Genomic DNA, 7,239 nt, shown 5'->3' with positions numbered 1-7,239 from the left:
TCACATTTCAAAAACAACATTGATTATATTTGCTCAAATAAGTTTGTTTACTAAAAATGCATTCCACCATGCACCGAAAAAGTCGTATTTGTTGTGCAAGCTAAAAGCCTAAATCTCAAACAAGATAAGAACTCATATTCACAAGTCTCTCTCGCATCTAGACATAGCGACATTATCTTTTGAATAAAATTACTCACAGATCAACAAACGTACACCACTTACGGCGATGAGAGGGGGAAAAAACAACCACTGACAGCAAGGAAAAGTGATGATGTAGAGGCACTTGTAAGTTAGTTTGGTAGTCTCCCCAGTAACACCAAGTAGCATCTTGTCTGTACACTGTAATTAGTAATCACTTAAAGTGGGGGTGAGCCCTCCTTAGCCGGGCCAGCCAGTAATCACAAAGTCAGTGAGAGGGGCTGGAGAACGAGCGGCTGATGATGGTGCTTGAGGTGAGCGACTGGTTTCAGACAAAGAGGGTTAACAAGAGGGTGAGAAATCTTAGCTAGTGCATTCATTTCAGCTTCTTGTTTCAGCCAGCCAACCAGCTAGCACTCGTAAAAGGGGTCAGTACAGGGCATAAGGTATGTATGAGCGTGCTGAAGAGATCCATATATCCATGGAAGAAAAGGATGGAAATTGTTTTGTTGAAACAAGAGCTTTAGGTTCCTAATGGAAGTGGCTTAAGATGGATATCCCTACACACACAAATACGGCCGTGCACACACACACACACACGCCCACACACACTAGGCCTGGTTAACATCTCATTAATGTGTGTGCGGATGAGTCATTCTCTCTGTATGTGAAAGCTGAAAGGCACACACTGGGGCTGCTGCAGTCATCGTTTAAGGCATGTTTCATGTGTCTGGGAGAGGAGAGCACCACAACGTCCCACACACACAGACAGACTTGGCAGATCGGAGAGGCACATTCGCTCCATCTTAACTCTTTCCTGTTTGTAATCACAACACTGAATTTAAAACAGGTGTGGATCATTCTCACTACTCTGGCTTGGGTTGATGTGACTGTGATAGAACATTTTACTCACAAACTTTCCCCCTGCTATTGAAGGGTTGGTAATTGAATGTTCTGCTAAGTCAGGCTCAAGCTGATATGGTGTGACATTTGGAAGCTTATCAATCATTCATTGCTTGCATTATATCTCACTGGACATGCACTTGAATTGTGTTTGGGGTTGACCCTTTGTAAAAAGAGAAGCATCATCTGTTTCAAGCACCCCCCGCCCACCCCACCCCACCCCACCCCATTATAAACCTAGGAAGTACCAACAAGCTTGATTTATGGGTTTTGTTTTTTCCTTATCAACATTTGTGTTAGTACACTATTTAGGTGTCAGGTTGTACCTTTTATGGGGGGGGGGGGGGGGGGGGGGGGGGGGGTCTGATGGACAATTAGAGATGAGTTGACCTTTATCAGTTGTGCTCTAATGCTGTCCACAGCCTGGCATCCCTCTGTGTTCAAATTTTCATCAGCAGCTGTGCTGTCAGGTTCAATTCCAATGTGCAGACAGCTTGCCTGCCACATACACACACACTCACATACTCACCCACACACAAACATAGCAAACAGGAACACACATACACAGGCACACATGTACTGTATAACACACGCCACATACATACACACACACACACACACGTAGTTCTTAAAGTGGTCCTTTATGTACCCTGTAGCCTTACCAAATCACCACCAAATAGGCACAGCTCCTTTGTGGTGTTATTGTCACACCCACCGTGATGCAGAGCCTCACGCCACAGACACAGTGGACCCTATCTGATATAAACACTTGACGTGGTTCAGATATGTTCGTCAAATGCATCTCGTCACTGCCCTCTAGTGAGATCAGCCCATACCAAGCTCATTTGAATGGCACTAGTGGTCTATACCTGCTTATAAACTAGTCCTATAAACTCACCCATAACATTGTGATTGTACATCATATCATTATTTTACAACATACTCTGAGGGGAATACTATCTGTGTGTCCTTCATCACAAGGTAATTCTAAGGTCAGTCTGAAGGCTTGATAGCCTAACATGACATACCCAGAGGACTAAGTTCTGTGCCTGGTCCCTTTTCAGTGGGATCACACAGTCAGTTAGTGGAGGTCCCTGACCCTCTTATGTGTGATAGATCTGAGAAGGCTTAACTGACACTGACCACTTGACATTCGTTGTGATTGGACGTCTGAAATAGGCACTTATATTTCCACTATCTAGTAACCATTTAACCATCAAATGATCTGTTGATTACCTGCTAATATGTTTCAAGTGATACTAAGAATAGATATAAGGATTTCATTCATGGACAGAGAAACGGGTTGTAACTTCCTATTTGTGCTTACACATGAACATAGCCTACTTTGCTTTTGCAAATTCACCCCTTGATGTAGTCACGTCAATCCATGCCAAAGGTTATTGCATATTTCATCATACATAAACAGTGAGTGTTCAGTTGGCCTTTGTGGTTGTAGGGCAGATTGTTAAACTAGCCCTCTTTGTCTACCTCCTCACCCCACCGCCCAGCTCCGGCTGGCCTTCTCTCTGCATTATTCAGAGACACAACACCAAGGTGCAGCTCATTTCCCATGTCTTCCATTTCAAATGATTTTCGGCCTGCATCCAAGCACATTTCATTGACACAAAGACAAAGGATCTGGCACGTGTTTCTCCCCAGCCCCTCGTAATATTAAATATTAATGCCAGCATAATTTCGCAGGCTCTCGAGTCCCAAGGAGCACGAGAGTACAACCGTGTAGTCATCAGTGACTTCAGTATTTTTCCCAAAGGCAAGGAGATTGTCAAAATCAATTCTGAGACGCCCCAGAAACAGCAGAATTTTTTGAATTACATTTCACTAATGCACTTTTGCTCATATGTGGGGGATTATTAAAATATGATGCTCCAGTCTGTTGTGTTTTTGTTGAAGTTTGTCTTTGTTTACGTGTGTGTTTCTGTTGTGTTACCAGTTCCATCCCCAGGCCAAAACAGAACAGAAAGATGGCAGCAGAGTCTGCTGGTGCGTGAGTGCAGTCAGAGTGTACTGCAGTGGCAACATTTATACAGACCATTATTCATGCGTTGTGGAGACCCCACTCCCCACAACACGGCAAGACACTTTATCATCAAAGCCAGCACACGTGGTCGCCTGGCTCCCGTAGGAGCACGTTCTTTTGATTCTCTTCCCCCTCTCCCTCTACTCTCTGCTGAGTGGTTCTCCCCCAGCCCCCTGCTTGCTCTAGCCCCCTGTTCCACTGCTCCCTGGGTCACCTAACACTTAAAATAACTCCGCCAAGGACCCGTTATGCGCAATGTGTTCTCCTCAGCCCGCTCCTCAGCCTGCCATGCCAGTGAATTACACAGCCGTTCCACGTTATTAAACATGACACTCAACCAAGATAATGAGCCTTTTTTCATCTCAATTTGGAATCCTAATCTCGTTTCTTTGATTAATGGGTGCTGATCTGCATATCAAGGGCTCTTTTTAATTTCTCCAGCAAATCCTTTTTTATGATGCGCTCGCAAGAAAATAAAATCTGTCTTGAGAATCTTTCTTCCATCTCCAGCTACTTTTTCACAAGAAAATATTCTTCTTAGGACAGGTAGCGGTTTAAGGGGGAAAGGGAAGCGGGCCGGGTAGCAGGCTGATTGGATGAGGGCTCCAACCTCCATCCCCTCCACCCACTCAAGACAAGACAGGAGAAGAAAGACAGAACCTGCTGGGTGTTTTGGTCAACCAAGACCAGTCTCCTCATTTGTCCTCACATACACTGTGGGGTACGTACTGCTCTGCTGCATGACCATCACAGACACACTATCAACTGACCATTACTGTCTACTTCCCAAATGGCTCCCTATTCCCTATATAGTGCATACTTTTGACCGTAGCCCTATGGGCATTGGTCAACAGCAGTTCAGTATATAGAGAATAAGGTGCCATTTGGGACGTAAAGACTGCATCACAGCCTGACCTTTCCCCACTAGACACCAGCAGAGAGATGCAGGATACAGGAAGCACAGGGTTTCTTCATGGGGAGGAGGAGCGATGGAAAACGATCTGTCCTGAGCCATTAATAACAGTCTCCAGTCAGAGGAAAAAGACTGTAATGCATTGCCGCAGCACAAGCCTCCCTCTGTGTCTCATTGCTGCCCATACAACCATGTCTATGTCCCAAATGGCACCCTGTTCCCTATATGGTGTACTACTTTTGACCACGATACCAGTTATAGTTTGGACATACCTCCTCATTCAAGTTATTTTTACTATTTTCTACATTGTAGAATAATAGTGAATAAATCAAAACTATGAAATAACACATATGGAATCATATAGTAATCAAAAAAGTGTTTGAACAAATCAAAATATATTTTAGATTATTCAAAATAGCCTCCCTTTGCCCTGATGACAGCTTGGCACACTCTTGGCATTCTCTCAACCAGCTAAACCTGGAATGCTTTTCCAACAGTCTTGAAGGAGTTCCCACATATGCTGAGCACTTGTTGGCTGCTTTTCCTTCACTCTGTGATCCAACTCATCCCAAACCACCTCAATTGGGTTGAGGTCAGGTGATTGTGGAGGCCAGGTCATCTAATGCAGCACTCCATCCCTCTCATTCTTGGTCAAATAGCCCTTACACAGCCTGGAGGTATGTTGGGTCATTGTCCTGTTGAAAAACAAATGATAGTCCCACTAAGTGTAAACCAGATGGGATGTAGTATCGCTGCTGAATACTGTGGTAGCCATGCTGCTTAAGTGTGCCATGAATTCTAAATAAATCACAGACCGTGTCACCAGCAAAGCACCACACCTCCTCTCCCATGCTTCACGGTGGGAACCACACATGCGGAGGTCATCCGTTCACCTACTCTGCGTCTCACAAAGACACAGCGGTTGGAACCAAAAATCTCAAATTTGGACTCATCAGATCAAAGGACAGATTTCCACCGGTCTAATGTCCATTGCTCGTGTTTCTTGGCCCAAGCAAGTCCCTTCTTATTATTGGTGTCCTTTAGTAGTGGTTTCTTTGCAGCAATTTGACCCTGAAGGCCTAAGTCTCCTCTGATCATTTGATGTTGAGATGTGTCTGTTACTTGAACTCTGTGAAACATTTATTTGGGCTGCATTTTCTAAGGCTTGGTCTTTTACCAAATAGGGCTATCTTCTACCTTGTCACAACAAAACTGTTGTCTCATAAGCATTAAGAAGGAAATAAATTCCACAAATTCACTTTTATCAAGACACACCGGTTAATTGAAATGCATTCCAGGTGACTACCTCATGAAGCTGGCTGAGAGAATGCCAAGCTGTCATCAAGGCAACGGGTGGCTACTTTGAAGAATCTCAAATACTACATGATTCCATATGTGTTATTTCATAGTTTTGATATTCTACAATGTAGAAAATAATAAAAGAATAAAGAAAAACCCTGTAATGAGTAGGTGTGTCCAAACTTTTGACTGGTACTGTATGTGGTGCCATTTAGGACGCACTCCATGCTTCTCAAATTGCTGTTTTTCTCAAAGCTACCTATACACGTCTGTCTCTGTGTCATGCATTACTGTGGGCTTGGAAGAAATGTCAGGAATGGTTTCGGGAACGGCACAGTGATGTTATCATGTTGCTACAGTGTCACAACTTCTATGGTGGATCTGTAATCTGGAGGCCTCTGAAGAATGTAGCCTCGGAGAGAGGGGGAGACTCAAACATTTTAGAGATTTCCAAGCATGCAGAATGGGGGTAGGATGGGGGTGCCGGTTCCCCCTCGGGGTGAGCTGAACTCTGGGAAGGAAGGCGAACACAGGAGCTAGTCAGTGTGACCATACCAACCCTCTGTGTCTCTGTTGGGCTGTAATTATCATCATATTCTGCAGCTCTGCTCAATGAATCATGGTCATTCTATCGGCCATGCACCCATCGAGGAATACTCCTTTAAAACCTTTTGAATTTGTTATGCTGTTGGCCAACAAATAGAAAGAGAGAGAGATGCAGTATATAATTCAGTCTCACCTTCCCTGCCTTGCCACTCTTTCTTTCTCTTCCTTTCCATCACGTTTATGTCTACCCAGCCCTATGGTTCTCCCACTGCATCATAACCTTCCAAGCACCTCCATGAATCACTGGCTCACCAATACCCTTGTTGATCAGAAATCAATCTCTCGCATCGCTGTGGGAATAAATACCTGAGAGACCACTGGAGATGTCACCAGGGGTTCCCTACAAATCAGACAGACCAGTTGTTTGTCTTCTCTCAGCTTCCGCAGCAATATTTTCCTAATCCATGGCTCCCAGCCAAAGGCACAATAAGTTAATTAACCAGCTAATTTCCACAGCACCTCAGAGGAACTTAAAAGCAAGCAATCCCTAATGTATGGGTTAATTAATAAGATGGGGAAAGGTAAACATTGTAAAAATCAATTTGCCAGACTAAAGCTGCATTGGGGGAGGCCTTGAAAAAAGCTCTTACGACTGATCAAAATGCTCCCGAAGACTGATGGCTGCAGTCAAATCCAGGTTGGCTTTGACTGCAGCCCTCTCCAAGGTAGATATTGTTCTGAAGTTAATGGGAGAATTCACTTGCCGAAAGTTACATCAACGCAATCAAATACTTGTATGCTTGGGAAATTAGACTGAAATATCAAGCAGCGGTGCCATTTGGGCAGGCAGACTGTAGCTGTACAGTGAGCGCTGCAATAAGCCTGCAATCTCCCATTGTCTTTGCAGACAAGCAAACCTGATTGACTGCTTCATTATGCTGTCATGATTGGTTCTCTGCTCCTCCATCTTGCCAGCTTGATATTAGTAGAGGAAGATTGACGTCCAAATGACCTACACCCACTCTTGTCTGTCCAAAATGTGTTTGTCTGTCCAAAATGTGTTGGTCTGTCCTAAATGGGGTTCCATGTCTGCCCTGTATCCTCTGCCTCAACCAACAGATCCACTGGTGATGACAGACAGACAAGACAGATCATTTTGCTATAGGCTCACATAAGGCTAGATGGCCATGATGACAATGTCAGACAGACAGAGGCTGTTGTGCCCCAGTCACTCTCTCTGATAAGACAGTGTTTCTATCTACCCTCCCAAAAGAGACAGTTCCATGTTACCATGAACTGCAGGCTCTAAATTGTGATTACAGTCATGCAAGGCTAAATCACTCTGCTGTTGGAGAAAATAACCTGGCTAAGATAATGAACGGGTGAAGCTCTGACGTGATTG

Source organism: Oncorhynchus mykiss, chromosome 28 (genome assembly GCF_057628025.1).
Source record: "Oncorhynchus mykiss isolate SJ-2025 chromosome 28, ASM5762802v1, whole genome shotgun sequence".
In the NCBI taxonomy this organism is placed as follows: Eukaryota; Metazoa; Chordata; class Actinopteri; order Salmoniformes; family Salmonidae; genus Oncorhynchus; species Oncorhynchus mykiss.
Note: the sequence above shows the minus strand (reverse complement) of the source record.